Genomic DNA, 25000 nt, shown 5'->3' with positions numbered 1-25000 from the left:
TCTAAGAAGATTCTTGGAAATGGCTTTCTTGGTGATGCCTTTTATAAGGATTTCTGTGCTGCAAACAATCCTGTTCAGTATTGCATATCTTTTTACTGGTTTTGTTTCCAATACATTACAACAGATTTGTAAGAAGTGCTCTTACTGATGATTATCACCCCTTAAGCTGATAGCATAGCAACATTTGTAGACTTCTTTTAATTGTCCATCCTAAATTATGCTTGAAATAGTGGTGGTGAGCCACATTATTAAGCTGCTGTAATTGATCTGGTGTTGGTACATCAATAGTATTGTTAGGTGAGGTATTCAAGGGTTTGATGCAGCAACAATTAAGGAAAGATCTTTCCAAGTCAGGATTGTGTGAGACTTCGAGGTGTTGTTCAGTTACCTCCCTAGACGACAGTTATTGACTCTGCACAAAGAGGACAAGAGTCAAGTCTTTATCGACTAACCACCAACTTTATTAGTTTAGTTAAAACAGACATACAGTTCATATCGTTAAGTTAAGAAAACATTAACAACTGGCATGCAATTCATACAAGGCTAAAATATAGGTGCACACTCATTAAGTTTCCATGACGCTCCCTGAACGGTCAACAAAAATAAAGGTTAAAACCCAAGAATGGGTGCTCACGCTGGCCAGGCAATTTCCCCTCCGTGTTATCTCCACGCTTCCAAGCATGAGGTACTCCACTTCTTGAAGGTTGATCTCCAGAGTTTTTGCTGTTGACACCCACAGAAATCCTTCGTTTTTATCCGTTTTCCGTATCTTCCTGAACTGTGGTGTCTTATCCTTCTTGGTTCTTAGCTCATCTGATGAGCCATTGTCTTTCCACTATAGGCTCTCTCCAAGGACACCATTAGGATTACCTCATTATTCTTCCTCCAAATAAGGATCTGCACTTTGTCATTTCCTCTGAGTTGAACCAGTTCAGGCCAGCAGCAGCTTGGGCTCAGGCAACTTCAGTTCACAAGCAGCTGTTTTTGTGTGAGTAGCCCCTGGCCAACAGAGGAGAACTTGCACGCGACGGTTTTCCCATGAACCTGCTATCTTTGTTCTTCCAGGCAGTAGAGGTGCCATGAGAAAACCTTGTTGAATTGCTGCAGCGTACCTTGTTGATACATATTGTAGCTGCAGTTTGCCACGTGGAGAACATGATTAAGGTGGTGCATGGTCAGTCACGTCAACTGCTTTGTCCTGATTCTCTCTCATTTGTGATGGTTATTGCCTGGCACTTGTGTGTTTATAACTTAAGTCCAAACTTGAATGTTCTTCAGGCCGTGTTGAATGGCAGCATGGAATGCTTCATATCTTAGAAATTGCAAATGGAACCAAGTGCTTAAATTACTGGCAAAAATGGTATTTCTGATCTTATAATGAAGGGAGGTTCAGATCAAGTAATCGAGGATAGTTGGACTTCAGATATTGTCCTGAGGAATTCCTGCAATGACATCCCGAAGCTAAGATGATCTTCCTTTGCACTTAATATGATTCTAGCAGGTGACGGTTTCCCCTGATTCTCAGACTTAAGTTTTTTTTTTCCCTTGAGCGTAGCTTTCAAAAGAGATTTTCAAGGAATCACCCTTGACCCTTGCCTGATGCAAAGGTTATATCAACCTTCAAAGTGTAGCACAGTCACACTATTGTAACTTTTCTTGTTCATTCATTAGCTGTTCTTGAAGCTTCTGAATGAAATTGCCACATAAAGGCTGAGATTTTTTGAATAGCAAAGTTTCCCTCCCTGCTCCCCAAAAAGTCAGCAGGGAACACCACCAATTGCAGCTGGCTCACGGCCATTTAACACTCAGAGAGCATTAATTAACTGATGAAAGGTCACTGGGCTCAAAACGTCGTCTGTTTCTCTACAGATGCTGCCAGACCTGCTGAGTTTCTCTCGTATTTTCTGTTTTTGCTTCAGATTTCCAGCATTCACAGTTTTTGTTTACATTTGGTTTTTGACTGTTGACAGTTGCCAAGATGAATTGTCCAAAGTAATGTTCTGATGGGGCTCTTTCATTCATTGGACAAAGATCATGTTGACCTAATTTTGCCAACTTGTCATTGACCTGAAATGTTAGCTCTGGTTCTGTCACCACAGATGCTTAACATTGCTGAATATTTTCAACATTTTCGTTTTAGACTTTCAGCATTCACTATATTTTGCCTTTTCATCTTTACCCAGATTGTCATATTTTTGCATAAATTGTTTGTGGTAGGACGAGTTGTAAATATTTATTGTTCTTTTCTATCTCCTCTGATAATGGAAACTATTGTTGAAATAATATGGTTCAGATATTTATAGATTATTTTTTGATTTCTGTGTTTATTTAACTTTTATAGTGCTTGTGTACAAGGATTAGTGGAACACTCTTGTATGTTTACCTGCTATTAAAACTCGTGGAAATGTGATGTGTTTTTACTTTGTTTCTGTCTTGGGTAGCCCATGAGAAGAAGTGTATTAGTAGAGGAGAAGCAACTATAGCTCCTGCAGCACAATCAAAACTATCACGTGTGAGCAGTGGATTTGGCCTGTCAAAGTTGACTGGATCCAGGCGAAGCAGAAAAGAAAGTGGAATCAGTAAAACCAACCTCACATCACAGGTAGATTTTCTCCCCTTAACTTGTATGTCTCAGTTTGCATCACCTACATCTGCCATTCAGAACAGCAGGTCTGGTGGCATTTGTGAAGAAAACATCAGAGTTCATGTTTCAGGTCCGGTGACTCTTCCTCAGAACTGATGGTAGCTGGGAAAACGTCGGTTTATATGCAGAAAATAGGGAGTTAGTGTTAGTGACTAACAGTGCCCGTTAACAGTCTGCTCGCCAGATTGTTGCCAACTGCTCTTCTCTCTCTCCGGGCTCAATCCTTTATCCTATCACTTACTCCCTAACCCATCCCCTTCCCTATTTTCTGCAATATAAACTGAAGTTTTCCCAGCTACCATCAGTTCTGAGGAAGGGTCACCTGACCCGAAACATTAACTCTGATTTTTTCCTTATCAGATGCTGCCAGACTGGCTGAGCTTTTCCAGCAACTTCTGTTTTTGTTCCTGATTTGCAGCATTCACAGTTCTTTCGGTTTTTGTTCTGCCATTCAGAAATTAGCTGTAATCTGTACTTTTTTTGTACAATTTACTGAAATGAAAAAAAACAAAAATGTAAGGTAACTTAAAGGCATGTGGAAATGCAAAGACTGATGTCATGTTATATACATAAAATATATTTGGATTTTCAGAAAGCGTTTAATAAAGTACCATGTTATTAGGCTGCTTGATAAGATAAGAACCCATGCTGTTGGAGATGGTGTATTAACGTGGATAGAGGATTGGCTAACTAATTGAAGACAGAGTTGGGACAAAGGGGGCAATTTTAAGGTTGGTAATTTGTAACCAAGGGAATGCCACAGAGATCATTGGGGCAACAATATTGACTTGAATAAGGAAAATGAATGTAAAATAACAAAGTTCGCAGATAGCACAGAGATAGTTGGGAAGACAGATGGTAAGGAGAATACAGTGTCTGCTGAGGGATTTAGACAGAAGGAATATACTGTGGAGAAAATGTGAGATAATGCACCTTGACAGGAAGAATAGAAGAGCTGAATATCAGTTAAATGGAGAAAAGAGTGCAGACAGCTACAGCACAAAGGGATTTGGAGTCCTCCTGCATAAATCTCAAAAACCAGAATACAATTCAGCAAGTGATAGGGAAGACAAATTGTATTTATTCCAAAGGGAATGAAGTATCAAAAGAGGAAAGTCTTAATAAAACTAGACCACAGCTGGAGTATGGTGGATAGTTTTGGACCCTGTTACCTAAGGGAAAATATGCCCTCATTGGAGGCAGTCAGCATAAGGTTTACCAGGCTGTTACTGGGTATGGAAGAAGTTGGGCCTGTACTTGTTGGAATTTAGAAGAATGAGAGACAACCTTATTGAAATATACAAGGTTCTTAGGGGACTTGACAGGAAAGGTTGCCTTCCCATTGTGAGAAGGGTTCGGACCAAGGACTAGAATCTCAATGGGGATCCCTTACTATTAAGACTGAGAGAAGATAACATGTCTTCTCTGAAGGATAATGCTTTTGTGGAATTCTTTATAATAAAAGGTTATAGAGGCCAGGTTGTTAAGTATATTTAAGACTGAGACTATTTTTTATTGAAAAGGGAATGAAGGGTTATGGGGAAACGACACACAATTGAAGTTCAGGATTATCAGATCAACCATAATCTCATTGAATGGTAGAGCGACTCAGTGGGCTGGATGGACCGCTTCTGCTTTTATATTTTAAGCCATTGAGTCTTAATTTCCCCATGAACCATACATAGAGGCCAGAAAAATGTATTTACAATGTTTAACTGAGTCTCTGACTGATTCCTGTGATGGAACTACTTCCTGGGCCAATGTATTTTGGAACTATTTCTGTAGCTTTGTAAAATTTTGGCATTCAATTAATTTGTGTTTTCTTTCTGTCAGGAAATTTCCCAGTGGATGTTCACTCACATTGCTGTTGTGCGGGATTTAGTGGATATGCAATATAAAGAATATCAGGAGGTAAACATGCTATATTATTTTAAGAAAGTTAGTTTGTGTTTTCAGATTTAGTACTCTAAGGACTTTTTGAAAATGTTGCTGTTCAGGATTTAAATATTCAAGCGTTTAGTGTTTGAATAATCTTTTGGATTAGACACAACAATTTGCGTCAGCAAGGTGACCCAGTGAGGGGAAAATGCACAGATATGATACATGCACATTAGGATCAGATTATCAATGTATTTAACATTATTGCAGTTCTAGTGTGGAAAGTATCTTCACTATGAAGAATTATCCTTTGGTTAAGCGTATGTTTTTTGAAAACTGGAAATCAATAAATGACTTCTTTTTGCAGCATTAACTGAAAGAATGAAGATCTTTTGTTGTATTGAGACACTCGGACTTAAAGAAGAGCCAGCATTCAGACCATTCATAATGGTTCTGATTGTCTGCTCCTCTGCTGTAGAAATGAATGTTGTGAAGAGGGAAAATGTGAAGTCTGTTGAAATTGTCAGGACAAGTTAATGAAGATAACGATTCTATGATGTGTTGGTTTTATGAACAAGAGTACAAAAGTAAGGAAGTTACGCTAAAATGCTTGTATATCTCTTATTGGACCTAGATTATTTTGTCCAATACTGAGAAACATTTCACAAAGGACATCAAGGCCTTCTAGAGGAACTAGAATTCTGGGATCAGGGATTTTAGTTCTACGAATAGAGTAGAAAAACTAGGATTGTTCTATTTGAGCTGAGATAGTTGAGGCATATTCAAAATTGAGCAATTTTGATAGTTTCTCCCAATTTACCCTGGTTGTAACCAGTGACCACAAATCAAAAAGTTGGCAAGAAAAACAAGAAGGGATTTTTTTTTTGTAGCAAGGTATAATCTGGTGTGCACTACTTGAAAAGATGTTGGAAATTAATTCAGAAATAACTTTGTTCCAAATATCTAATTCATGATTCACATTAATGAATTAAAAGTCATGTTTAGTTATGAGTCAATTAGTTTAGTTGGCTGGATGGCTGGTGTGCAGAGAGGAGTGATGCCAAAATGTGGGTTCAATTCCTGTACCAGCTGAGGTAACCGTCAAGGTCCCACCTCAACCTCACCACTCGCCTGAGGCATGCTGACCTTTTAGGTTAAACTCACCACCAATCATTTCTAATGAGACAACAGCCCTGTGGTCCTCTGGGAATATGGCAAATTTATGTTTAGGTCTGGCAAGATTATTATTTCAAAGGTTAAGTAATTAAAGTCTAGCATTCTAGAGAATGTCAGAATATTTCAAGAAATGGCAGTTCACAAGGTGACTTATGTTCGTTTAGTAAAGTTAGACTAGAAGAAAGCAAGCTATTAAACAAAAAATGGGCTAAACTGGCTAGAGAACTTGAGACCTTGTATAAGTCCATACAAAATCAACTGGAATAGGTCATTCAGCCCCATGAGCCTGCTCCGTGATTTACTAGGTCTGACAGTCCTCATATCCGCCTTCTTGCCCTTTTCCTGTAACCCTTGATCAAGAATCTATTTCTCCCAGCCTTAAATATGCACAAGGACTCTGCCCCACAGTTCTCTGTGGCAAGGACTTCCAAGAGACTCGAACATCTGAGCGAAGCAATTCTGCCTCATTTCGGTCTTAAATTGGCATCCCTTAATTCTGTTACTCAGTCCTTTGGTCCTAGACCCTCCCAAGAGGAGAAATATCCTCTCAGCATCTACCTTGTCAAAACTTATAAAAATTCTATATGTTTCAATGAGATTACCTCTCATGCTTATAAATTTCAATGAGTAGAGTCCCAACCTGTTTAACCTTTGCTCATAAAACAATCCCTCCATATCGGGATCATCTTAATGAACCTTCCCTGAACTTCCTCTGATAGGATAATCTTTTCTTAGATAAGAGGATCAAAACTGCTCTCAGCACTCCAGATGTGGTCTCACTAGCATATTGTATAGTTACAGTAAAGCTTCTCTATTCTTATACGTCAACCCCCTTGAAAGGACCAACATTCCGTTAGCTGCTTTACTTACCTGCTGCACTTGTGTGCTAGCTTTCTGTGCTTTGTGCACAGGTACCGCCTAGTTCTTTTCTGTTGCAACTCTTTGCAGTTTTTCTTCAATTAAATAATCTGTTATTTTGTTCTCCCTTCCAAAATGAACAACTGTGCATTTTCCCCACATTATACACCATTTGCCAACTTTTGCCCACTTATTTATCAATATTTTGCTGTAAATTAGTTTTACCTCTGTCACAACCTGCCTTTCCACCTATTTTTATGTTGCCTGCCAATTTTGCTATAGTACATTCACATCCTTCCTCCAAGTTGTATTAACATATATTATAAGCATTGATGTCCCAGCAGTGATACCTATAGAACTCCACTGATCACAGGTTGCTAACTTGAAGAAGAGCCCTTTATCCCTACTCTTGGTTTCCTGCCTATTGGCCAATTCCTATCTAAAATACTACCTCTGACATAATGAATTGTTATCTTATGACTTAACCTTTTGTGGGGTACTTTGTTGAACGCTTTCTGGAAGTTCAAATGCACGACATCAACTGGTTCCAATCTATCCATTCTGCTTGAGAAGTCCTCAAAAAAATTTAATAAATTAGTCAGTCAAGATTGCCTCCTTATATGCTTAATAAAAACCGAAAGAACTGCGGATGCTGTAAATCGGGAACAAAAACAAAGTTGCTGGAAAAGCTCAGCAGGTCTGGCAGCATCTGTGAAGGGAAAAACAGAGTTAACTTTTCGGGTCTGGTGACCCTTCCTCAGAACTGATGGTGGCTGGGAAAATGCCAGTTTATATGCAGAAAATAGGGAGAGGATGGGGAAGGATAGAGCCCAAAGAGAGAGAAAGACAGTTGGACAGACAAAGGAGTTGCTAACGATCAGGCTGGGAGGGTGAATAGTTCTTAATGGGGACTGTTAGTGACTAACAACAGGGGTTGTGTAATGGCAGGCTATGTGGTAACAAGGCTTGGTATGTGGGGTGGGGGGCTGGGACATGGGAAAGTTTTTAGACCTCTTTTACAATGAGTTTACACCTCATTTTCCGCTTAGGGACCCTACAGCCCTCCGGACTGAATATTGAGTTCACTAATTTTAGGGCCAAAACTCTCCCATGTCCCAGCCCCCTACCCCATACGCCAGGCCTTGTTACCACATAGCCTGCCATTACACACCCCGCTGTTGGTCACTAACAGTCCCCATTAACAACTATTCACCCTCCCAGCCTGATCGTTAGCAACTCCTTTGTCCAACTGTCTTTTCTCTCTCTTTGGGCTCTATCCTATAGTTTACTCCCTCCCCCACCCACCTCCCTATTTTCTGCATATAAACTGATGTTTTCCTAGCCACCATCAGTTCTGAGGAAGGGTCACTGGACCCGAAACGTTAACTCTTTTTCCTTCACAGATGCTGCCAGACCTGCTGACCTTTTCCAGCAACTTGGTTTTTGTTCCATATATGCTTTCTCTTTCAACTTAATATTCTTATTCATTTCTTTGGTTAGCCATTGTTGGTTTATCACTGTCTTAGAATCTTTACTCCTTACTACAATGTCTATTTGCTGAGTCATAAATTACCTACTTAAATACCTGCCACTGTTTTATTATTGTCTTTCCTGTTGATCTATCTTGCATTGTAATTACCCTTATTTAATTTTAATGCAATTGTTTCTGACCTAAATTTCTCACTCTCAACTGAATATTAAATTCTACCATGTTATTGTCTCTACTTTTTTAGGGGGTCTTTTACTCTGAGTTCATTTATTAAACCTACTCATTACACAGTACCAGATCAAGATAACCAGTTCCTTGGTTGGCTCCATGATATATTGCTCTATGAAACTATCCTAATGTACACTCTGAATTTGTTATAACTACCCTTTCCAAATTGATTAACCCAATTAACGTGAAGATTAAAGTCATCCATAATGTCTGCAATCATTGCTTTTAGGGCAATCCCAAGAGGAGTTTTTGTTTTTGGGAGTTGGAACTGGATTAAAAGCATTCACCGAAACCTGAAAGATGGTAAAACCTATTTATTTAATCAGATCAGAGATGAAATCATAAATATGCATGCATTAATATAAAGGTCTAGAACATAGAACATTACAGCGCAGTACAGGCCCTTCGGCCCTCGATGTTGCGCCGACCTGTGAAACCTATCTGAAGCCCATCTAACCTAAACTATTCCATTATCATCCATATGTTTATCCAATGACCATTTAAATGCCCTTAAAGTGGGCGAGTCTACTATTTTTGCAGGCAGGGCATTCCACGCCCTTACTACTCTCTGAGTAAAGAACCTACCTCTGACATCTGTCCTATATCTATCACCCCTCAATTTAAAGCTATGTCCCCTCGTGCTAGCCATCACCATCCGAGGAAAAAGGCTCCCACTGTCCACCCTATCTAATCCTCTGATCATCTTGTATGTCTCTATCAAGTCACCTCTTAACCTTCTCTCTAACGAAAACAGCCTCAAAACCCTCAGCCTTTCCTCATAAGACCTTCCCTCCATACCAGGCAACATCCTGGTAAATCTCCTCTGCACCCTTTCCAATGCTTCCACATCCTTCCTATAATGCGGTGACCAGAACTGTACGCAATACTCCAAGTGCGGCCGCACCAGAGTTTTGTACAGCTGCAACATGACCTCATGGCTCCGAAACTCAATCCCTCTACCAATAAAACCAAACATACTGTACGCCTTCTTAACAATGCTATCAACCTGGGTGGCAACTTTCAGTGATCTATGCACATGGACACCGAGATCTTTCTGCTCATCCACACTACCAAGAATCTTACCATTAGCCCAGTACTCTGTATTCCTGTTACTCCTTCCAAAGTGAATCACCTCACACTTTTCCGCATTAAACTCCATTTGCCACCTCTCAGCCCAGCTCTGCAGCTTATCTATGTCCCTCTGTAACCTACAACATCCTTCTGCACTATCCACAACTCCACCGACTTTGGTGTCATCCGCAAATTTACTAACCCATCCTTCTACGCCCTCATCCAGGTCATTTATAAAAATGACAAACAGCAGTGGCCCCAAAACAGATCCTTGAGGTACACCACTAGTAACTGAACTCCAGGATGAACATTTCCCATCAACCACCACCCTCTGTCTTCTTACAGCTAGCCAATTTCTGATCCAAGCTTACAGCTAGCCAATTTCTGATCCAGAAATTCCAGAACAGACTCGTTTGTCTTGGAGATCAGACGCTTTTAGGGGAAGTTCATTGAGTTAAATTTATCTTGCTGTTTGCTGAGGGAGTCAGTTGCATTTAGACCATATATGATTTGTAGCTTATTGAAAGAAGACAACCAACGAAAATGATAATAATACAAACCTAACTTAAAGTTAAAAACAACTCCTTTAACCATGTTGTCTGGGGGTGAGGCTTAATTTTGGTTTGAATTTTGCAGGAACAATAGCTAGTTGCCTAGTTTGCCTCCATAGATTTTTGTGTTAAAAAACAAGCAGCAAATAAGTTAGTTTTGATATATTGCGAATGTAAACAGAACAAGGGAGTGAGATATCCAAAGTCAGGAGAACGTTTTACTTCTGAGAACAACTGGAGCTGAGGAGAATTCTCTTTGAGGTCTGTGGTGTATTTTTGGATGGCTCTTTTAAAAGTAAATAACGTTACGATTGATGTATATAAGAACGTTCTTGGAGGAAGTAAGAAGTAAACATGACTGTAAGACGTATGTAGATATAAACCATATTGTGAAGTTAATGATGAATGTTTTGTTCGAGATTTTAAATGCAAGAAAGTTTAGTTTATTTTTTAACAACATGTGAAATTCTGTTGAGTAGTAGTAATATATAAATCAAAGTATTTGGATTTCCCTTTAAGTGCTGATGGTCCATAACAGGATAATAACAATTTTGAATTAAGTGTATGCTTGAAAAGTAACTATTTGCAAGGCGTTTGGGAAAGAGAATATGCAACTATTTGGATGGCGCTTTCGTAGAACACAACGTAAGAACTAGGAGCAGGAGTAAGCAATTCAGCCTCTCGAGCTAGCTCTGCCTTTCAGTATGATCATGTCTGATCTCATCTGAACCTCAACTCGACTTGCCTGCCCATTCTCCATAACCCTTCAATCCATCACTAATTAAAAATCTGTCAATCTCCTCTACATTTATTCAGTGTCCCAGTATCCACTGCTGTCTGCAGTGGTGAATTGTACAGATTCACAACCTTTTGAGAGAAGTAATTTATCTTATCTCTTCCAAGCTTGCTATCCTATTTCTTAAATCAATGACCTCTATTCCAGACATGAAGAAACATCATTTTTGACATCAACTTTGTCAATTCCCTTTGACATCATATATACCTAAATTCGATTTTCTCTCATTCTTCTAATCACACTTCATAAGACAAACCTCACATCATAGATCATAGAATCCCTACGCTGCAGAAGTAGGCCATTCAGCCCATCGGGTCCAGACCGACCCTCCAAAGAGCAACCCACCTAGACCCACTTCCCTACCCTATCACTGTAACTCTGAATTTCCCATGGCCAGTCCACTTATCCTGCATATCTCTAGTGCCGGACAAAGAGACCTTAGGATGTAGGTTCAGAGTTTCTTGGAAGTAGAGTCCCAGCTAATCAGGTTGGTGAAGAAAGCATCTGGCATGCACATCTTTATCAGTCAGTGCATTGAGCAGTGGAGTTGGGAGGTCATTTTGCATTGACCTTGCAAAGGTCAATATTTAGGCCGTTTCTAGAATATTGCATTCATTTTAGTCACCCTGCTATTGGAAAGATGTTGTTAAACTTGAAAGGCCCATTCACCTAACCTATCCATATCCATTTATAAATGTTTTATTTCAACATTGCAACTTACCTTCCCACCTATTTTAGTAAATAGAGTTCTGCATTGAGTCAGTTACCCTAACTACAGCAACAAGTGGAGTACTAAAGTTAACACTGGAATAAGTAATGAAAAATTTACCAGATATCTCCTATTTGTTGAAGTATGAAGATTCTGGAAGGAATGAGGGGACTCAGTCGTGATGTATTCTCCCCAACTGGATTAACTGCCATCACTCTGTCAAGATTGATAAGGTTCACATGTCTTGAGAGTGATGCTAAGGATGATAGCTGTTAAATCAAATCATAACAATCAAATAACACTTGGGAGAAATGGCAAAGAAGAAAAAAAAAATCAGTAAAACTGGGCTATGTTTCTTCAAAAAGAAAAATATTTTGTGTGCAGAAGCACTTACATATCAGAAGTATTCTGTGCCACAGTGAATTAACAGCTTGGCATACAATGAAAAGACCATACAGTGAAGAAGTTAAAATTATCACCTCATATATTGATGATCAGTAACTGAAAACCCTTGATCTCCTGCTAACATTTAAGCAACAACCAAATGTATACAGACACATGGCTTTTAGTAAGGACTGTGAAAGTGTTTGGTGACTTTCAGCTTTCCCTTTGACTGGGTCATTAAATTGAATCCTTACATTTCAAAGTCACCTGCAGATTTCTTGAATTTCTTTAAATTGAGTTTACAGAATTATTTTGCCATTCCTAGATGATCTTTGGCTGGATTTATTAAAAATTAATTGTTGTTGAGCTTATATTACTACATTGTAAAAAGCTTTTTAATCAACCTGTTCAGACATGATACATCTTCTGGCCCAGAGTCAGTGACACTACCACTGTGCCAAATTATTGCTACTTAATATGTTGTTTTATCTCCTAACTGTCAATATATGAAAATATGCATGTATGTATTGACATTTAATTTATAGCCTTTTTTCCCTCTTACCCCTCCTGAATGTGATGAAAAATTAATTTTCTAATTTTCAGCGTCAACAAAATGCCCTCAAGTATGTGACTGAAGAATGGGCTCAGATAGAGTATGAGCTATTGCGAGAGAGGGGCTTGTGGGGGCCTCCAATTGGATCACATCTTGATAAATGGATGTTGGAAATGCCAGAGGGACCCTGCCGAATGAGAAAAAAGATGGTGCGCAATGACATGTTTTATATACATTATCCTTATTTACCAGAAAATGAGCAGGAATCTACCAGTCTGCAGGTAAGTCTCAATAAACCTGTACAAAAACAGAACAGTTGTTTTTGCATGGCTTCACAAACTATTGAAATTGAAATGACTGATGATTGACATCAATAATTAAAGTTGTATTTGATTGTTAATGGAATCTAACATTTCCGATAGGTCTTTCTATCTTCTCCTCGTCGTCTTGTAAGAGTGCAGCGCAGATACCAGCACAACTCGCATCGATAACCACCTTGAATGGCTTTGCGTAATTAGGCGTGGCTAATACTGGGGCAGTGGTTAACACAGCTTTCAGGCTGTCAAATGCTTTCTGACAGTCTGCCGTCCACTAAAATTTTCTGCACTTCAATAAGTCATTCAGTGGAGCAACCACACTGCTAAAATTCAGTATGAATTTCCAATAAAACCCACTCAATTTCCGGAATCGTGGTATTGCTGTCTTCGTCGATGGTATGGAAAACTCTCCAATAACCTTTGTTTTCATATTCCATGGGGCCATCTGTCCATGTCCAATAACATGGCTGAGGAATGTGACTTGGGTTTTGGCGAATTGACTCTTAACCAGGTTTATCACCCAGCCTGCTTCCCGAAGTCAATCGAATAATTCTGATAATTGCTGCAAATGTTCTTTCCGTGTGTAACTAAAAATCACCGGGTCATCGATTTATACCACTCAATTGGGTAATCCAGAAATGACTTTATTGGTTAGTCTTTGAAATGTGGCTGGTGCATTTTTCATACCAAATGGCATGACTTTAAATTGGTGTAGCCCATTCGGTGTTACAAAAGACAAACTTGTCTTCATTGTTTCGGATAAAGGTACCTGCCAGTATCCCCTGAGTAAGTCCAACTTAGAAATATAAGTTGCTTGTTCCACTTCTCAATGGAGTCTTCCAAATGTGGAATTGGATATGAATCAGACTTTGTAACTGCATTGATTTTGCGACAGTCTACACATAATCGTTGAGTGCCATCTGGATTTGGCACCATTACTCTGGGTGAGCTTCAGTTGCTATAACTCACTTTGATTATGTTGTCTTGAAGCATACATTCAATGTCTTTTTGAACCTGTGCGACTTTGGAGGGTTAAATCTATAAGGATGTTGCTTAATTGGAACAACATTTCCTATATCTACATCATGCATAACTAATTTAGTACTTCCCAGCTTATTCCCATATAGCTCCCCATGTGATAGTAATAACTCCTTTAGGTCATTTTGATTTTTCTTTGGAAGGTAACCCAATAATTTATCCCAATTTTTGAGAACTTACTCATTGTCCAATTTAATTTGAGGAAAGTCCAATTCAGAATCCTCTGAGCTTTGTTCTTCACTCTGTGTGTTGTAACTAGTAACACATTCTCCTTTTAAATAAAAACTGAAAGAACTGCGGATGCTGTAAATCAGGAACAAAAACAAAGTTGCTGGAAAAGCTCAGCAGGTCTGGCAGCATCTGTGAAGGAAAAAAAAACAGTTAACGTTTCGGGTCCGGTGACCCTTCCTCAGAACTGGACACCGAACACTGACAGCCCTGTTGCTCTGGTTTCTCCTTCACAGATGCTGCCAGACCTGCTGAGCTTTTCCAGCAACTTTGTTTTTGCACACATTCTCGTTTTGCTGTCCTTCCGTACCAAAAATACCATTTGAGCATATTCACATGACACACTCTTTGAGACTTCTTTCTATCTGGAGTCCTTATCAAATAGTTCACCTCACTCAATCATCTTTTGATTTGATAAGGTGCACTAAACTTTGCTTTTAAAGGGTCACCTATCACTTGAAGTAACACTAACACTTTATCTTTGTTAGCAAAATTGCAAAATTTTGATTTCTTATCTGCTTCCTGTTTCAACATGTATGCTGTGCTACTTTTAAATGTTGTCTAGCCAAGTCCCCCCTCTATTTAATCGTTCCCTAAAATTTAACACTTAGTCCAAATATGTGGTCTCTCAACTCTGCCTCATCAATTTCTCCTTAATTAATTTCATTGGTTCACTTGCCTCATGCCCAAAAACTAACTCAAATGGGCTGAATTTGGTCAATTCATTTGGTGCATCCTTAATTGCAAAAAGTACAAATAGGAGCATAAGAACTAGGAGCAGGAGTAGGCCATCTGGCCCCTCGAGCCTGCCCTGCCATTTAATAAGATCATGGCTGATCTTTTTGAGACTCAGCTCCACTTACCCGCCCACTCACCATAACCCTTAATTCCTTTACTGTTCAAAAATTTATCTAGCCTTGCCTTAAAATTCAGCGAGGTAGCTTCAACCGCCTCACTGGGCAGGGAATTCCACAGATTCACAACCCTTTGGGTGAAGAAGTTCCTCCTGACTTCAGTCCTACATCTGCTTCCCTTTATTTTGAGGCGATGCCCTCTAGTCCTAGTTTCACCTGCTAGCGGAAACAACCTCCCTGCCTCCACCTTATCTGTTCCCTTCATAATCTTATATGTTTCTATAAGATCTCCCCTCATTCTTCTGAATTCCAATGAGTACAATCCCAGTCTACTCGGTCTCTCCTCATAATTCAACCCTCTCAACTCTGGAATCAACCGAGTGAATCTCCTCTGCACCCCCTCCAGCGCTAGTATATCTCTTCTCAAGTAAGGAGACCAAAACTGCACACAGCACTCCAGGTGTGGCCTCACCAGGACCCTATACAGCTGCAGCATAGCCTCCCTGTTTTTAAACTCCATCCCTCGAGCAATGGCAGACAAAATTCCATTTGCCTTTTTAATTACCTGCTGCACCTGCAATCCTACTTTTAGCGATTCATGCACAAGGACACCCAAGTCCTTCTGCACAGCAGCGTGCTGCAATTTTTTACCATTTAAAACATAGTCCATTTTGCTGTTATTCCTACCAAAATGGATGACCTCACACTTATCAACATTGTATTCCATCTGTCAGACCTTTGCCCACTCACATAGACAATCTATATCCCTCTGCAGACTTTGTGTCTTCTGCACACTTTGCTCTACCACTCACCTTAGTGTCATCTGCAAGTTTTGACACACCACACATAGTCCCCAACTCCAAATCATCTATGTAAATTGTAATCAATTGAGGTCCCAACACTGATCCCTGAGGCACACCACTAGCTACTAACCGCCAACCAGAAAAACACCCATTTACCCCTACTCTTTGCTTTCTACTGGTCAACCAATCCTCTATCCATGCGAATACATTACCTGTAATACCGTGCAACTTAGCCTTATGTAGCATCCTTTGGTGCGGCACCTTGTCAAATGCCTTCTGTCAAATGGAATTCCTTTATCCCAATCCTCTGGATAGTCTTGACTGTAAGCCCTTAACATGGTCTTTAAATTTTGATGCCACCTTTCTAGCGCTCCCAGCAATTCTGGATGGTACGCAGTGGATTTGAATTGTTTTATTCCTAAACTATCCATGGCTTCCCTGAATAATTTTGATGTAAAATTTGACCTTTGACCTGATTGTGGGTAGTCCATATCGAGTGAAAAATTTGAGAAACTCTTCAACAATCCTTTTAGCTGTGATATTGCATAATGGAATGGCCTCTGGAAGTCTAGTGAACACAACCATTATTGTCAACAAGTACTGATTACCACTTTGTGTTTTAGGTAGGCGTCCTACACAATCAATTAAGACCCTTATAAAAGGTTCCTCAAATGCAGGAATCTGTATTAAAGGTGCTGGCTTTATTACTGCCTGAGGTTTTCCAACTATCTGACATGTATGGCAAAATTCAACTGCATCCTTATGCAGTCTAGGCCAGTAAAAATGTTTTTGTATTTGGCTTGAGTTCTTATTCCTACTGGTAATTCATGTGCTACCTGCAACACCACCTTTCTATAACCCACTGGTAATACAACTTGATGAACTTCTGCCCATTTCTCATCCGCCTAAATATGTTATGGTCTCCATTTCCCCATCAAGACATCATTTCTAAGATAATAGCATTCAGGAATACACTCAGATTCTTCTTCTGTGTACGCTTTTGATACAATTGCTTCCAATTTTTCATCTTTCTGTTGTAACTCAGTTAATTTCTCTGAGCTAAAAATATCCACTTTGTCCTCCACCTGATCTTGTTTTGTCTCAACCATTTGATCAAACATGGTCTCTGATAATGCTACCTCAACTTCCTTATCTGTATTCTTTGATTTCTCCTCCTGTTTCAACCAGTGGCTTTGTGACGTTGTTATCATACAGTCAGGAAAAATCCCAGGATACATTTCTTGTAATACCTCAGTTGCCTGATTTTCCACTGGCTTTTCAATTCCTACCTGTGATCCAGCTAAATTGTTACCAAGGACAAAAATTGTATTGGAGCTGAGAGTTTCTCCAGTGTTCCTACCACCACTTCTCCGCTTTTCATTGGACACTCCAACTTCACTCTACACAATCGAGCACTTCTCATCTCACCATGAATTCCGTGTACTAGTACTTTTTCTGGCAATAGTCCTTGTGAATTACATATCTCCTCATCGTTCAACATCAAAGATTGACATGATCCTGTATCTCTTACAATAGTAACTTCTTTACCTGCTGCTCTTGGCCTATGTGAGTAAACCTTACCTTTGCAAGTAAATGGTTTAAGATGATCTGGCACTTCCTTCTCAACCAACCTCCGACCCAGGTTGTACATTCTGGTCCAGCTTTTTAGCCTCTACTGTGCTTTCCTTTACCACTTTAACAAAATTCACAGGCTTATCTGGTTCTCCTACATCCATCTGTCCAATGCTTTTCTTAAACAACCAATGCTGTGACTTCATGTGGCATAATTTATTGCAGTGAAAACACCTGAGCCTTTATAATTTCTCTGTCCCCTTCAAGGGCTTCCTCTTTACCCTGTGGTAAGCTATCCTTATTCACTGAGATCTACTTTTCCCTTACCACCGGAGGATTTCTCTTTTTCTATCTCTAATTTCTATCCTTTGCAGATTGAATTTGATGTCAGAAGCCAAAGTTTGATTTATGAGCCAACTCATAGTCACCAGCCATTTCAGCTGCCAGTCTTGCCATTTTAACTCTCTGTTCTTCCACTGAGTTCTCACTACCTCTGGAAGTGAAGTTGTGAACTCCTCCAAAATAATTGTCTCTCTGAGAGCGTGATATTTTGATCTATTTTTAATGCCCTTATCCACCTATCAAAATTACTTTGTTTGATCCCTTCAAACTCAATTTATGTTTGATCAGGGTCCCTCCTTAGATTCCTAAAACATTGTAAGCTTCTTGTAAAGCTCCTCTGCACTTAAGATGGCTTTCTTCACCACCTCATACTCCCCAGATATCTCTCCTGAGAGTGATGCAAATATCTCACTAGCTCTACCTACCAACTTCGTTTGGATCAACAAAACCCACATGGTGACTGGCCACCTCATTTGCTTAGCCACTTTCTCAAATGAGATGAAAAGGTCTTCTATGTCTTGGATATATTTAAACAGATCCCCACCAGGCCTTTGGCTGTGATGGATTTGCTCATCCTCAGTAGACTCTTCACTAAGCCTACCTCTACCTTCACCTCCATCCTTTTAAGTTGGCTTTCCTGTCTAATTGCCAACTTCTGAAGTTCAAACACTCTTTCTCTCTTTCTTCTGCTAAGGCCTTCCTCTCTGTATTTTTTTCTTCTGCTAGGGCCTTCCTCTCTTTTTTTTGTTCTGCCAGAGCGATTCTTTCCTTTTCTTTTTGTTCTGCTAGGGTGTTTCTTCCATTTTCTCTTTCCTGTGTTTTTAACCATAATTCACACTGTTTCAGCATCTTTTCATGTTCAAGCTGTTTCATCTGCAATTGAATTCTAGCCATTGCCAAAGATTCTGCTGGCATTTCCTGCAAATTTAAATGTTGAGCTGTTGGTGTAATTACCTCTTTTCTCACAGACCAAGGCAACCCCAACTCCAGCTCGTCTGCCAATTCCAACAGCTTTGCCTTGCTCACCTTTTCTAAAACCCCCAAAGTCGCTTCTTCCAGCCCCAGAAAACTCTTAGTGACCGAAAGAGCCATTTACTACACAAAGCGCTGTTTAAACCAACTGAATTCAACATCCAAAACAAAAGACACTAACACCTACCACTCGGAGATCATCAGAACTGCAGATGCTGGAGTCAGAGATAACACAGTGTGGAGCTGGAGGAACACAGCAGGCCAGGCAGCATCAGAGGAGCAAGAAAGTTGATGTTTCGGGTCGGGAACCTTCTTCAGAACCTAACTGACCCGATGGAGCAGCTTAACTAATTTAAATGTTCCAATATAATAACATCCCATAAACACACCCCTTGGCAAAAAGGTAAATTCAAACACAGATTCTTACAGGTACGAGGGAACAACAGCCAGAGAGATTTGGGAGAAAGTCATTTTTAATCCTTGACTGAAGCTTGCAACACTTCTGGTACTCAAAACATTTTGTGACTGCTACAGTTTAAAAAAAAATTAGAAAAATCCTAAACTGGGAGAACTGGCCAATCCCCTTCCATTGTTAAACTGTTGCTCCCTAGATTCTTCTACACCTCCTGCCTTTACAACCTCTCTTCAAAGAAACCAAGGACAAAATAACCTCTGTAAAATGACAGCATTGTCACACATGAGGAAGCACTTCTCCAGTTCTGCGTTTGTAGCTACATTTAATACATATTTAATTTAATACATATTAATAAAACCAGGATATATAATTGATTCTAATCATTGGTTTAAATCTTGATACCAGTCGATCTTCATGAGGTAAGTAATCTGTATATTAAAAATTGTATTTCAGTAAACAAGGTTTTGAACACGACTATCACCTTCTTTCATAAAGCAAAGAACTGTGGATGTTGGAAATATGAAACAAACAGGAACAGAAATAGCTAGAGAAACTCAGCAGGTCTGGCAGCGTTTGTGGAGAAAAAAAAAACAGGAGTTAATATTTCAAGTCCAGTGAGCCTTTTTGATGGCCTTGATGTCAAGGGTAGTCACCTTCACCACATTCAAGAATTCTGCTCTTCTGTCCATGTCTGAACCAAGGCTGTATTGAGCTGAGTGGCTCTGGCAGAATCCAAACTGGACATCAATGAGCAGGTTATAGAGTCATATAAGCACGGAAACAGATCTATCAGTCCAACTTGTTCACGCCGTCCAAGTTTCCCAAACTAAACTAGTCCTGTTTGCATATGTTTGACCCATATCCCTCTAAACTATTCCTATCCAAATGTGTTTTAAATGTTGGAACTGCATCTGCATCTGTCACTTCCTTTGGCAGTTCATTCCGCATGTGAGCCACCCTCTTTATGAATAAATTGCCTCTCCGTTTTCTTTCAAATCATTCTCCTCTCACCTTAAAAATATGTCCCCCAGTTTTGAATTCCTCTACCCCAGCGAAAAGAGCTTTGCTATTCACCTTATTCGTGCCCCTCATGATTTTATAAACCTCAATAAGGTCACCCTTCAACCTGTAACACTCCAATGAAAAAATCCGCAGCCTGTCCAGCCTCTCCTTATAACTCGAACCATCCAGTCCTGGCAACATCTTGGTAAATCTCTTCTGAATGCTCTCCAATTTAGTAATATCCTTCCTATAACAGAGTGACCAGAACTGTACAAGGTACTCCAAAAGTGGCCTCATCAACACCCTGTACAATTGCAACATGATGACCGAACTCCTAAACTCAGTGCCCTGAGCAATGAAGGCAAGCAAGCTAAATGCCTTCTTAACCAACCTGTCTACCTGTGATGCAAATTTCAAACAATTATGTACCTGGACCCCTAAGTCTCTTTGTTCGACGATACTACCAAAGGCCCTTCCAGTAACTGTATAAAGCCTGCCTTTTTTTGTTTTACTAAAATGTAATAGCACGCATTTATCCATCTGCCAATCCTCAGGCTGCTGCCCCAATTGATCAAGATCCCTTCGTAGTCTCAGATAATCTTCTTCACAGTTGACTAGACCACCAATTTTGGTGTCATCCACAAACTTACTAAGTCTCCTAACTTCTCATCCAAATCATTTCTATAAACGCCAAACAAAAGTGGACGCAGCACGTTGCTGGTCATAGGCCTGCAGTCTGAAAAACAATCTCTGCCATCACCCTCTGTCTCCTATCACTAAGCCAATTTTGGATTCACTTAGCAAGCTCTCCCTGAATCCCATGCGGTCTAACTTTACTAATTAGTCTACCATATAGAACCTTGTCAAAGGCTTTACTAAAGTTGATGTAGACAACATCTTCTGCTGTGCCTTCATCCATCTTTTTGTTTACATCCTCAAAAAATCCAATCAAGTTTGTGAGACATGATTTTCCACGCACAAAGCCATGCTGACTCTCCGTAATCTGTCCTTGCCTCTCCAAATGCATATAAATCCTGTCTGTCAGAATTCTGTCCAATAACTTATCACCACTGATGTCAGGTTCACCAGTTTATAGTTCCCAGGCTTCTCCTTACAGCCTTCCTTAAATAAAGGTGCAAAGTTAGCCATCCTCTAGAACCTCACCTGTGGCTGTAGATGATAAAAATACCTCTGCTACGGGCCCTGGAATTTCTTCCCTAACTTCCCAGAACATCCTAGGATACACTTGATCAGGTCGTCAAGATTTATCCACCTTTTTTTTTTTAAAAGACTTCCAGCACCACCTGTTCTGGAAAATGGATTGTTTTCAAGACATCAATATTTATTTCCCTGACTTCCCTAGCCTCTATTTCTTCCTCCTCAGTAAAAACTGATGCAAATTTTTAGTTTAGCGTCTCTCCCATCTCCTGTGTTCCACGCAAAGGTGACCTTGTTGATTTTTAAGGGGCCCAATTCTCTCCCTTGTCGCTCTCTTGCTGTTAATGTACTTGTAAAATCTCTTTGGATTATCCTTAACTCTATTTGCCAGAGTTATCTCAGGTCCCCTTTCAGCCCTCCTGATTTCCCTCTTAAGAATGCCCCTTTCAAAGAGATTCACCTGATCCTAGTTGTTTGCATCTAATATATGATTCCTTCTTGCGCCTTACCCTTAGCTTAAACAGGAACAGCTTATTGCTAAGCAAATGTTGCTTGGTAGCACCATTGACACTGATTACACCTTCCATCATTTTATTGATGATCAAGAGGTGACTGGCAGTAATTGCCCAGGTTGGATTTGTCCTGTTTATTTTTTTTTGTGTACAGGACATACCTGGGCAATTTTCTACATTGTCGGATAGATGCCAGTGTTGTAGCCAGATTAGAATGGTTTGGCTAGGAGAGCAGCAAGTTCTAGAGCGCAAGTCTTCAGTAGTATTGTCACAATGTTGTTAGTGCCCTCAGCCTTTGCAGTATCCTCTGCTTCCAGTCATTTCTATATATCACATAGAGCTTAGCTGTGTCCATCACTTATTGCTTATGTGTTTAGCAGATGTGTACTTTGTAATTTCACCAGGTTGGCATCTCATTTTTATAGGAAGTAATATCCTTCCTATAACAGAGTGACCAGAACTGTACAAGGTACTCCAAAAGTGGCCTCATCAACACCCTGTACAATTGCAACATGATGACTGAACTCCTAAACTCAGTGCCCTGAGCAATGAAGGCAAGCAAGCTAAATGCCTTCTTAACCAACCTGTCTACCTGTGATGCAAATTTCAAACAATTATGTACCTGGACCCCTAAGTCTCTTTGTTCGACAATACTACCAGGTATGCCTGGTGCTGCTCCTGTATCCTTCATTGAACCAGGGTCAATCCCATAGCTTGATGGTAATGATAGAGTGAGGGATGTGCTGAAAGATGAGGTTTCAGATTGTGATGGAGTACGATTCTCCTGCTGATGACCTACAACACCTCATGGATGCCATTCCTAGATGTATGTGAAATCTGTCCCATTTGGCAGATCGGTAGTACCACACAACACATTGTAAGGTATTCTCTATGTGAAGTTGGAACTTCATCTACACAAGGACTGGCCACTGTTAGCAGTAGAGTCATGGTCATATGCATCTGCTGCAGGTAAATTGGTGAGGATGACAGCAAATATGCTTTTCCATCCTTTTGGTTCCATCAACATCTGCCACAGACCTAGTCTAGCAGCAGTGTTATTTGTACTCTTGCCACCCTTGCTGCTTCCTCCAAGTAGAGTACAATATGGAGTACTGATTCATCAGCTGAAGTCTAATTTACTGTCTCCATCGTAAATATTTTGATCCAGATCTTTCAGTTAGTGACAAAATTGGGGCAAACACAATTGACTGCATATAAAACTACTTATCCACCTTTCTTGTCTGCTGGACTGGAAATTTGATGCCCTGGTTGTAGCATGGATCCATATACAAACAAACAGGAGAGGCCTGGTGGTTTTGTATGTTCCTATCTAAGCTATACCCCTTTTGATGTATTAAAAAAATTGAAGACATTTCTCTCCAACTGTGACTTTAGCCATCACTGAGTTAATATCCTTTTGGTCATTCCTTGAGAAACAGTTGAAATCATTTTTCATCTTTTATTCAGTTTAGTTTTAATTGCAGCTCCTCCACTAACTCCTGAGTGGAACTCCTGAATGTTGTGGTGCCACTCCAACCCCTGTAATTGATTGCAATATCTAGGAGAGTATGTTAAAGTAAGTTTGCAATTGAAGTTGATTGCAAGTTTGTAGTGTTTACCTTTGACAAGTTCAGTATGGTCAATGAAATGCCATACTTCCATAATTTGACCTTTTTTACCTCAATACTACAAGTTGTAAATGTGTGGTACATGTGTTTTCAGATGTTGTGTTGCATATGAAACTTGCTTATTTATGAGTTCATCTTAATCACTTTTAAAAAGTCATTTAATTTTGATTTTGCACTGCCACCTACTTGTAATGTTTTGTGTGTGCATCTGTACTTATGTGGTTACTTCAATGTGATGAAAATCTGATGTTTATTTCCCGAATTATTCTCAATACCTTATTTTAGTTGCTCAACGCTAGTAAACTGCCTGAGGTGCCTTGGTTTGATGATGACAATATGGTCTCTGAGAAGGTAAATGTGAAAAAATATCAAGAGCAAGAGTTGCTATGCCCATTAAGTAATTAATGTGAATGAATCTGCATGATGGGCATTGTAACATAGCTTTAAGATTGGCTTCTCCCAGTGCATCTTTTTGAGCTATAAGATGATGATTCACTCTTCACGGCAGGATTTGTTACTTCTTTGCACTTTGTCACCAAAATAGATCATTGTAAACTGTTTTATACTGCACACTAACAGGCTTTCTTGGGCTGGAGTCTCACCCTAGCACTTCAAATAACATCATTGCTATTTTTGTGGCCTTGTGATTTAAGCTACATTGTTTCAAGCCAAGTGTCAGCAAAAATATGTGATGACTTAGTTGAGTCAGCCCTTTTCTCTTTCTCTCTCTTTTCTAACCACCTTCGAAAATTGGATAAAATACAATAAAGCATTTTTAAGAGGTCTGTGCAATATTTAGTAGCTTTATTTGATATTCAATGTTAATTATTGTCTCTCAGTAGGAGAAATGTTGCTAAAGCATGTTACTGAAGTAATGTTCAACATAAAGCACTTGTGAATATTAATTTGTTTTGGCAGTTTATTATCTTTTTCACACATCATAAGCCTATGGCTGGCGACTACAAACACCTTTCATGCATCTCTTATGATTTGCAATGTTATCTCATCAGTAAGGCTCAGGATTACTTATGTCTGAAAAGAATTATCGGATCTAGTGCATAGAAACATACTATCTGAATTTTGCTTTTTATAGAAACCTGCTCGCTACCGTAGAGCTATAAGTTATGACAGCAAAGAATACTACTTGCGGCTGTCTGCTGGAAATCCTACCATGTATCCAGATACAATTGAAGAGAGTTCAGAAGGTGAAGCCACACATCATGAGCCAGAGCATGGAGAAGATACAATTGCAAGAGTCAAAGGTTGGTGTATTAAACAGCAAGCATCCTGTAGCTATTTAAATTCTTGAATACCAAGCAGTAGGTCTGGGCCTATATTTCAGCTGTAATGTGAAAAATAATATTGCTGTTTCAATTTTTTGTGATTTAACCAAATAATAAATGTTTGTTACTTCATGACATACACGACTATCTAAAATTGGGCTAGGATTTTTCTACATTATAATCATAGAACCCTTATAGTATGGAAGCAGGTCATTCAGCCCATCGAGTCAACACTGACCCTCCTAAGAGCGTCCCACCCAGACTCAAACCCTCTACCCTATCCCTGTAACTGTGCATTTACCATGGCTAACCCATTCAGCCTGCACACAATGGGCAATTTTGCATGGCCAATCCACCTAACCCACATACCTTTTGGACTGTGGCAAGAAACCAGAGCACCTGGAGAAATCCATACAGACACGAGAATATGCAAACTCCACACAGTCCCAGAGGGTGGAACCCAGGACCCTGGTGCTGTGAGTCAGCCGTGCTAACCACTGAGCCACTGCGCTGCCGTAATAGTTGCTGCATTTCAAAGG

The 25000-nt window shown here is 39.8% G+C and overlaps 1 protein-coding gene across 1 annotated transcript in view; it reads right to left on the bottom strand.

Moving 5' to 3' along the window:
• Nucleotides 1-25000, bottom strand: part of wdfy3 (WD repeat and FYVE domain containing 3) — a 332679-nt gene that overhangs the window by 35481 nt on the left and 272198 nt on the right. The window lies entirely within an intron of this gene.

The sequence above is a fragment of the Rhincodon typus genome, chromosome 1, assembly GCF_021869965.1.
Source record: "Rhincodon typus isolate 14 chromosome 1, sRhiTyp1.1, whole genome shotgun sequence".
Taxonomy (NCBI): domain Eukaryota; kingdom Metazoa; phylum Chordata; class Chondrichthyes; order Orectolobiformes; family Rhincodontidae; genus Rhincodon; species Rhincodon typus.
This window is presented reverse-complemented; position numbering and strand designations above follow the sequence as displayed.